The sequence below is a fragment of the Apus apus genome, chromosome 4, assembly GCF_020740795.1.
Source record: "Apus apus isolate bApuApu2 chromosome 4, bApuApu2.pri.cur, whole genome shotgun sequence".
In the NCBI taxonomy this organism is placed as follows: domain Eukaryota; kingdom Metazoa; phylum Chordata; class Aves; order Apodiformes; family Apodidae; genus Apus; species Apus apus.
The window spans coordinates 98,886,066-98,893,849 of record NC_067285.1 but is presented as its reverse complement, the minus strand read 5'-3'; positions in this window follow the sequence as shown (position 1 = coordinate 98,893,849).

Here is a 7,784-nt window from a genome sequence, read left to right as displayed (position 1 = left end):
CAATGATCTAAAATACTCTTGTCCTGCACTGTGGCATATGGACCATCTCAATTTGACCAGCACCACCTTCTGTGGACTGTGTTTGGAACTAGACCAGAAAACTCATGCAGCCTGAATGAAATGGAAGATATGTTAAAGCTAGATCAAGCCCGCAAAGTCTCCTTATGCCATTACCATATCTATAGCAAAAGTACATTTTGCACAGAAGCAAGTCATAAGGAAGTGAGTTATCTTCTGTTGGAACTGGTGCCAAATTTCTATTACATAAAATCATGGCCTCTATGATGTGTAAAAACCAGATAATTTCAGACCATGTTAGAGTATCACTATGCAGAACACAGTCTAAATATAAGCTTGAACTCATTCTAATTCAACATGGCTTAATTCAACAGTTTATACATCTGCTTGAATATATATTTTATTGGAAAGCCTGAGGAACCATGTATTTTATATGTAAAAAAGGCATTTTGAATTTTTTTTGTTCTTTAAATGTTTTTTTCTTTTTTTCTAAAACCATTCTTCCAACACAGACAACCCACAGCAATTAGTAAATTCACACAGTTTCTGAGATAACTTCCACTCTTGCCACTTGAGTTTTTCTGCTGTGTATTCACTTCTCATTACAGTAACCTTCTTAATGTTGTTCTATAGTCCCTTGAAACATACGTGTAGTTCTCATGAAAATACATAAGACTAAGCTTCACCTTGTGTTTGACAAAATTAAGCTTATCCTTTTATTATTAATCTTATTATCTCTATTAATGGCTTTAGAAGCTAGTGCACAAATATCTTAAAATAACTCCATATAGCACATTTTAATCCTGGTTTAACAGATTCTTCTTACCAAGGAAAAGAAATCCTATTAATGATTCTGATAACTCTGTGGTGCACAGAAACAGGTGCTGTCTTCAGCCCAATCCTTCTCCTTTTCCGCTTAAGATCTAAACCAGAATTAAAAACCTGGGCATATGTCTGATGCAGTAATCCTCTGACACACCCAGCACTTTTATGAAACACGTTATTTACCCCACATTAACTGTACATTTGCTGTGCTAAGCTACCATAGCCTTTTAGAGCACTGATGCCATATTTGCACCCTTAGTGTCATAGCATTACAGGTATATACTATCGTTAAAACATTTTCTTTGGCTATTTGGTCTGTAAAGCCTAAAAGCTTTATGGTTACCCACTGTATAATTTTTTGCACATTCATTCTACAGAATGATAACCATAAAGTTTAATCACATCTTTGGAATACTTTGCCTAATTTTGAGCTAACTTTTAAATTTTCAGTCAGGTCTTATTAAAACAACATGAAAGATACTGGCAAATTTCTATATTTTAGCACTTTATTTTAATCAAGTTCTATCACTTATTGAAATTATTATAATGTCCTATACATTTACAAATATAAACACTATTAATGACACATCGTCTTTTTTCACAACATTTTTAAAGATCACATTCACATTTCTCAAAATGATTCTATTTGGTTCGAAGTTTGTAACATAAATTACCCAGAAATTAAAACCTAGTTACTTCTTAGCAGTAATAAAAGTGGTCAAGCCAATCTCTTTTACTTACAAACTAAAACCGAAATCCAGACCAAAATAAAACTTTCTCAGCTACAGTTCTTACAGACAACTAATTTTGTTGTTTTTTTTTCACAAGGTATTTTTCCCCTACCTCCCTCACATGAAACAGGGACATCATTAATTCTACAGCCAGCAGCTGAAACTAGTTAGTCTGACCTCAGATGTTACTGATCACATCCCTTCCTACTCAGTCAACTCCAAACTACAAAAGATGTATCGCCTTGCCTTTCTTACTAGACATTAACCAAGCACTCAGGCCAGGATATTATTTTTTATACAAACATGTATTATTACTTAGAAATCCACCTCTGTGAATATTTTGATCCAAAGCTAATATCCTATAAGGAAGAGAAGAGAGAACATAGAAGCAGCAACAAAAGCTGTGTACTACTGTAACCTATTCTGACTTTGCACATTCAAATCAGTCATTTCTCACAAAGTCACAGAATTACAAAAGAAGACCAATTATCACTGTAGTTTAATTTAAAAGGAGTGTGGAAAAGACATTTATAAAATCTCTGTTGTCCTGATCAAAATCAAGACCATGAATCAGAAAATGCAGTCTTGCTTCTCTGAAATGGTTAAATACTAAACAACTGCTTATAGCATACTAATTCCACCATCCTCTCTCATGTAAGGGCAGCCATTCAGACTGTAGGATCTGGGATCATTCTGGTGTGTTTCTAAAGACAGGACAATAAGCACGAAAGGGAAGAATGCAAGAACATCTCAAAATAATTTTCTGAAGGGCTTGGCTATGTAGTGCATTGCCATCATAAACTAACCCAGCTATCATATAGTCTCTCTGCAGCTTTTTATAAAGCTGAGGGATTGCATCTTTTGACTTCCAGTTTATTTAATGCAGTGCACTTCCATGGATCTAAGCTTGACATTGATTTCTCAGCAGCCTATATGATATGGAAAACCACTTCAGCTACAACATTGTAAAATGATTTTTTATCACATGGTATTTTATAAAATTCACATGGAAGAACGTGTGAGAGCTCTTTAAAATGCAAGATTCAGCAAGGGGGAAACAGCGGTTAGCTCTGCAAAGGAAAAAAATGTCACATGGCTGAACACATTCTCTCATTATTCCCAGAAGCTAAAGAAGTAGCAAGAGGCAGAAAACTGACAATAATTATATTGCCTAGAAACTGACAGCATACATAAATCTACCGTATTAAGGCTTTATTCATTGATTTACTTTCCAAAGCTCATTTCAGCATTAGCCCAGAAGTAACACTGTGCAAGACACTGCTCTGCAGTTTAAGGAAAAATTGGGCAAATTTTTCTTCCACATACTGTGATAATTAAAGTTTTGTATGGTTGCTCTCTATCCTGTGGCAACCTGAATTGCCGTGATTTTTGACTGCAATTTTCTTCTGTAGTAGATTGTCAGTAATACGTAAAACAGAAAGCAGACGTGCTTAAAGGATGAGTAATTCAGCTTTTGTTGAGATTGTTACATGTACAGCACAAGACTGCAGGGATGGCAAGAGAGCTACTCAGTCCTGAACATCTGTTTATGTCAAATCACAAGAGTACAGTGCTAGTAATCTAGACCCAGCAGGAATCTTTTACTGAACTAATTTTGGCATAACACTGAAAAATTATGAATCAGAGGTATATCTAAGAGGGAAAAATAAAGATTGGTGGTGCTATAGAAAAAGTGCTAGCACAGTACTGGCAGACTGGCCAGTTCCTGGATTTATCTCAAAGGCCAGCAAATTTTAAAACTAACTTCCCATTATTTAGGTACCAGATCCAGCTTGCACTACTACTGTTCCTTCAGAGACTTATTGTAGCACATTGCATTTGGGTCCCTGGACTGAGGTGAGGATCAGACTAGCCCAAGTGGCAGCCAAAGGAAAAAACAAATGTAAAACTTCCCACGTTTATTAAATCAGCATTATTATTCTGCTGTCTTTTATTGCTTAGAGGTGCCCGATGGTCTTAGTCACTTGAGTGACATTATAACCTTGGTGGAAACAGATTACAAATGCAATTAGAAGTCTGAAAATATGTCCTATCAAATCAACCTATTACATATGATGACATACTATTTGTCAGATTTTTGCGCATGTTGGCACAAGTTTACTTTATTTTGGATATCAAACTATTGATAAGGTGATTTAATGACATTTCAAAGCCAGAAAGAGTATTAAGGATTGTAACACTTCTATAGCTACACCTACCAGTTCCTGTGTATTAACAACTTAAATGTGTCATTTTTGAACTGACAAGATAAATGTCTATTCATCATTTTTTCCCACATAAATTTCAGTTATATAGTCTTCTTGAAGTGATGTTAAGAGGTTCACATACTGCCCATTGCACAGGAGTTTAGTGTTATTTGTCCTCATAGTCAAGCTGAAGATTAAAAACAAACAAACATAAACCCAAAACCAACAAACAAACAAAAAAAAGAGAGGGAAAAAAAGAGTAGTTTTAGTATCAGTTATTTTCATAATTTCTACAATGTAACATAGAATAACATATACCAGAGGGTTGGTTTTTATGGAGAATGTAAAAATCAGATCTTGGGAATCACAGAAAAAAACCTGTGCCCAGAATCTTTCAAAATCTGTATTCTACTTGGTTCCAGACTTTGTGTATCTATTCATCCTGCTCAGGGAGACAAGTTGCTTTCTTTTGCTTCAAGGGAAGTATGTACATGATAAATGTACAAGCCCTGTAAAGCAGATTTTTGCTTTTTTAAGGGACAGAACAGATATAAATCACACAGCAAATCTAGAGTCCTGAAGCAGAGGTGAAAGGAAAGAGACTTGAGGGACTCATAAAGACAGCAGCCAAGCAGGAGGATATTGCTGATGCCATTTCCAGGTCAACCAATCCTTCCTGCAGCCTGCTCCCAAGCTGTCCCCTAGTAAGAGGACCAGAAGGCAGAGCATGTGCTAGGTATACACTGTCCTAATGGCTTGGATGAAAGACAAAGCAGTTTGAAAGCAGTACCTCTTCTACCCTACTGCCTAGCCAGCCCAAGTGATGCAGCACCAGCACTGTTAGTCCTTCCCAGCTTTGGTGGAATAAAACATGTGGAGCTCTTTTGCCTGGATAGCTACACCTACACAAAGAGCTCTGGTCTGTGTGTATCAAGGCTGTAATTGTTCTGCTGCTCAAACATTTCTGGATGACTTAGGGTAACACCAGTTAAAGGGTAAAAGGATTATTTGTGCAGGTTATAAAAGGGTCTATAGCAACGATATGGTCAGCAAGTCCCTTAGAAGTTCCCATTTCAAGCACTGCATATCCCTGATTTAAGAAATCCGCCAAACTTTGAGATTTTGGATAAAGAACAAGCAAAACCCTGCATTCAGGATGGTCTTCTCCTAAAATTAGCATTGGCATTGCTCACACAGCAGCCTAACTACAGAAAAAAGATGTGAAATTGTTCCTTGAGAAGTATACCATATCTACAGGTTACATTTTTAAATTTCTAAGGAAAGCTCTAAAAAAGAGAATTTGAGCATCCCAGACTTTCTGTCTTCCAGTCCATGTTGGGAGCACTCCACTCATGTTTCTCCTCCTTATGCCTATCATTTGTACTAAGCAAGAATAAACAAATATTTCTACAGAGAATTTTTTTTTTTTCCTTTTTCAAGGCAGGCAGGCAGGCATGCAGGCATGCAGGCAGGAAGGAAAGTAGACAACAAACAAACAAATTAACAACCTGAGAAATAATAGAGCAAACCAGCTTGATACTCCCTACTCTCTCTATTTGAATTTTTTACTATGATTATTATTATTTTAAATTCCCAGAGGAACTAGTATGACCAACATATCTAAATATCCAAACATGGTAAATCTCAAATTATGATCCAAGAACCTACTACAAAGCAGAAGAGATTACACCATTTAATTACAAGAAGAGGGAGTCACAATAGCATAGCTTCTCTATTAAACTCTATTCTACTCTATTAAACAGTCTAAAAATGCCTTTCTCTGGCACCAATGAAACTAACTTTTATAGAGGTCTACAGCTTCAATGTTTTCTAATCTGCTAGCAATTAAATACTCAGTTGCATATGACTTGCACAACACCCACGGGCTGTGAGGAAAACAAAAATATTTTAATTTTTTGTTTTACTTTTGTTAAATATGTATCCTGATTAAATATTTTCAAGAAATTATTGCCTACTTAGCATACATGAAATAATTTTTAAATTAAGGTTTTAGGGGACAATATTATTTTGGATTGTGTATGTCCAACCTGCCAGCAAAGCCAGCTAAAACTCCTTTAAAACTGCTTTCTAATCCTGTACAGCGTCTCCACACAGTCCTTAGCAACTTAGACCTCTTGCTCTGTAAACGCAGAAATATTGTCTAAATGAAAAGTAAAGCAGAATCACAACTAGAGGAAGAAGCAGGATCCCCTGGTGCCCCTCACTTATTCTGTAACTATGTGATAAACAGGCACAGCCTTGTTCGTATTCTAAACAGCCTCCTTCTGTTGTTGGCTAAATGGTGCCTATCAAGCTTGCATAAAATCCCTGACTTTCTATTCTGACATTTCTTGAAATGTAGTATAAAACAATGTTGTCCATACATAAGCTTCCATGTATCTACCACAAGAAAGGCAAAACCCACTCCTTTCTTAAGCAAACTGAAGGAATATTTCTAAGACTAGGAGGGGCTGGGAGGTGGATTATTTTGGCATAATGTGGACAAATCCTTTTTGTCTGGGGAGTTTCTACAAGAGGTTTTATTCCACAAATCCCTCTTACTTGAAAAAGCAAACCCCCGATATCCACTCTTATCCATTCTTTCTCTTCCCTTCTTTTGCAGAGTTCCTTAGTCCTAACTCTTTGCATAGTCAAAAGGAAAACACAAGTCAATGAGAAGACAAATTATTTTGGAAACAGAGAAATAAAAAGGCCTCTCTCATGAAGCTCTACAGCACTGATCTGCAATCTTTGCCAGATTATGGCTAACAATGAAAAGTAAAGAGAAGCACATAAATTCAGTGAGTATAAGGAAGCACTAGAAACCTTACTGATCTTGTTACCACGTGAACAATGTCAGTAATGTTGGAATGGTGGAAAAGGTTCATATAACCATTTTCAGGAGGATAATGTAATAAAAAGGAATGCATAGAGTCGCAAAGCAGACCTATAGATCTTCAAGACAGAGCCAGAGGTTCTATAGCATTTTGCTGCTGGGTGAATATAAGAAAACTAATACTTTTATGTATTGTGACTAAACGACTTTCTTAAGTTGTCTGTAATTTGGCACAATATTTTTATTATGCAAACAAAAATGGTTATTCAGTATTTTTTTCTTGTGTTTTATGCTTAGCATATTGTAAATGCACATTATCTTAATATTTCATGCAATCTTTGGATTGTCAACATTCAGATAAAGTGTATTTTTTTAAAGAAAATGTAGACTAGAAAAGCATTTGGATCTTATGTCAATCTATTATTCACTATCACTGTCTTCCTCCTATGCCATGAAGGAGGAAAACAGCATCCTAAATATGATTAATCTTTTGAAATAAAAACCAAAAGCATTTCATATTTTTTTCTCAACTGTTTCAAAATCAGTAACTAGCTCAAAAGACGAGTTTCAGCACTTCTTGGTAAAACAGATGGGAATTTTTCCATCTATTTTTCTTGTAGAAATACAAACTCATTTTAGTCATAATTTCATTCCTCACTACTTGTTTGAGGTTTTTACTGCATTTTCTCTATTTTCTCTTTTTTTTAAAAAGGAAGAAAAAGGCATGCAACAACTTTCCTCAGACTTACTTCCTTATTTTTCTTTTTTTTCGTATACACTTACATACTAAAAGAATTAGGTAGAAGTAAAGGAAGAGAACAGGTTTTTCCTCATCTGAAAGAACAGCTTTTGAAAGCTGTTTGATACAGCTTAATGTAATATACATTAAAATCATTTTATTTTCTCTAATTTCACAAAATGTACTTTATTTACTTTAAGTCAGCTTGAATCTCCTCATTACAGACTTAGCTATAAGAAAAAAAATAGAGATTTCATTACATCAATGCAAAAATAAACTAGACTGGCTAGTAATTTTGCATTAAATCAAGCCTTTCAGGCATTACAAAGTATTAAATTACCTTTTTTTAAAAAAAAAATGGGCTTTTAAAAAACATCTGATTCTGCTCATGGCTTTTCTTCCTATCTTTCTTAAAACAGGCAGTAATT